This window comes from Mirounga leonina, unplaced genomic scaffold, assembly GCF_011800145.1.
Source record: "Mirounga leonina isolate KUSES-001 unplaced genomic scaffold, KU_Mleo_1.0 Mir_154, whole genome shotgun sequence".
Classification (NCBI taxonomy): Eukaryota; Metazoa; Chordata; class Mammalia; order Carnivora; family Phocidae; genus Mirounga; species Mirounga leonina.
This window is the reverse complement of record NW_023270389.1, coordinates 57,605,284-57,607,177: the sequence shown is the minus strand read 5'-3', so window position 1 is coordinate 57,607,177 and position 1,894 is coordinate 57,605,284. Positions and strand designations below refer to the sequence as shown.

The 1,894-nt window shown below is 61.4% G+C and overlaps 1 protein-coding gene across 3 annotated transcripts in view; it reads right to left on the bottom strand.

Moving 5' to 3' along the window:
- The window catches only part of GPR161 (G protein-coupled receptor 161), a 57,999-nt gene that overhangs the window by 55,020 nt on the left and 1,085 nt on the right, over positions 1-1,894 (bottom strand). For 2 of the 3 annotated variants that reach the window (XM_035010899.1, XM_035010900.1), the window contains exon 2: positions 95-219. The gene's annotated coding sequence lies outside the window, so the exon portion shown is untranslated. Of the gene's footprint in view, positions 1-94; positions 220-1,388; positions 1,734-1,894 lie in introns of those variants that run through there. The other variant, XM_035010901.1, reaches the window with a different exon arrangement.

Genomic DNA, 1,894 nt, shown 5'->3' with positions numbered 1-1,894 from the left:
CCCCCCCCCCCAGCCCTCCTGCCTGCCCTCCTCCTGCATGCAAGGCTTCCTGACTGGCCCAGGTAGCAGCAGAGTTTACACCACAGAATTGTACCTCCTTTGGTGGACATTTAGGTCAGTTCCAGTTCAGCCCATTCTGCCTTCCACGGAACCCAAACAAAGAGCTCAGCCCCTCTGACCGCACGGTCCTCCTTCATCTGATACTCCCACCTCGCAGGGCTGCAACACAAAGAGAATGGCATGAGTACCTGAGGCCTTGGATTTAGTTTCTAAAATGCCAAGCAGGCCTCTTGTTGAGGGGTCCCTAATCTCCCTGCCACGGCGGTAGAACTTTGGGACAGGGAGAAGTCCTGAGTTCAAGGACCCGTCTGTGTGAAAAGCATTGCAAGTCCAAAGACCCGAGTTCAATCCTGGCTCCTGGGCGGAGTACTTACCTCTCTTGAGTCTGTTTTCCCATCTCTAAAACAGGCTAACTGCACTTCACAGGCTAAGTGAATGGAATTTTAAAAAGTGTATATGAAAAGTGCTTATGAACACCTTTCAGGTACAAAGCAAGATAGGTGTGGACTAGAACAAGAAAAGAGGAGCGCTTTGGCAGAAGTGACAGAAAGGGGTGACACAAATCCCAGTTAAAGAAAAGAGGACGAAGAGCCCGTGTCTGTGTGACCTGAGGTCCTCCCGCCTCCTCTTTTTGCTTGGAGGGCCTAGGAAATGCCTCTCCTCACCCGTCTCCATGGCAGGATGGATCCTAAGGGAAAGCCACTTATTTCCCCATGCAGGAGCTCTCCCCAGCTCATTTCCAGGGCCAGGTCACAGGGAGAGAGGAGGCTGGCCAGCTGGGGAGGAGGCCCAGGGATGTGCGTCCTCCCCAGCCTCCAGCACACTGAGATGGGCTTGCCCGAAGTTACCATTATCCCCATTGGACATATCAAGGCACTAGGGTTCTTTCCCTCCAAAACCACACCACCTCCCTACTCCACAGTGAGGAGGATCAAATGACCTGCTCTTGAAAGCACTTTGCAAAAACGGATGAAAGGTACAATAGCGAACAAAAACAGCCGCAGAGATGTGTTATAAAGTGATGCCAAAGCACGGCCGTGTGGTTACTGGAAAGCAGACCTCTCGGAAGCGCACCAGAGCATCCCGGTCATCCAACAGACATTCTCACCTCACCTGCCTTTGTCAGAAGGCGCCACGGGGTTAAGCTCTGGCTCAGAAGGCTGGCCAAGTCCCCCCAAAGCTCACCGAATCTCCCTCTGGCAGATGTGAGGGGCGGAGGCGCCCACCCCGCCGCGCCAGGGTCGGCCCGGCGACTTCTGGGCGCGCCTGTCGCCCAGGCTCGGGCAGACAGCGCCCTGAGCCCGACTGGGAGGATGAGGCTCACCTACCTGGTCCTCACGGATTCCAGCCGAGGGGCGAGGCCGCTTTGCACCCCCACCCCCACGTCTGTCCCCGAGCGCGGCGTGAGCCCCTTGCCTCGAGGGAGCACGGCCCCGATCAGCCGGGTCCCGGGCATGCACCGATGTCCTCCCTGCCCCGGGGCCTTAGAAAAAGGGGCTGCGGGCGGCGCTGGAGAAATGGGGCGGGCCGGGGGGAAGGGCCTGTCCGAAGCCCCTGGCCGCAGGGGAGGGACGCGCCCCCAAGATCTTCCCACAAAGAGCTCCGGCTCCCCCGCGGCTGGCGGAGCGCGGCCGGGAGCACAGCCCCTACCCGCCGTGGGGCGCGGAGAAAGAAGAGCGCCGTGGGGGCGGGGAGGCGTGGGGGAAGGGGCGCCGAGACCCTCCCCGCCGGCGCCCTCCCCCCCACCCCCCGCGCGCGCGCCCGCCCGCCCTGCCCGGAACTCAGCCCCGCTCGGGCCCGGCCCGCGCGCCGCCGCCGCCGCCGCCGCCGCCCG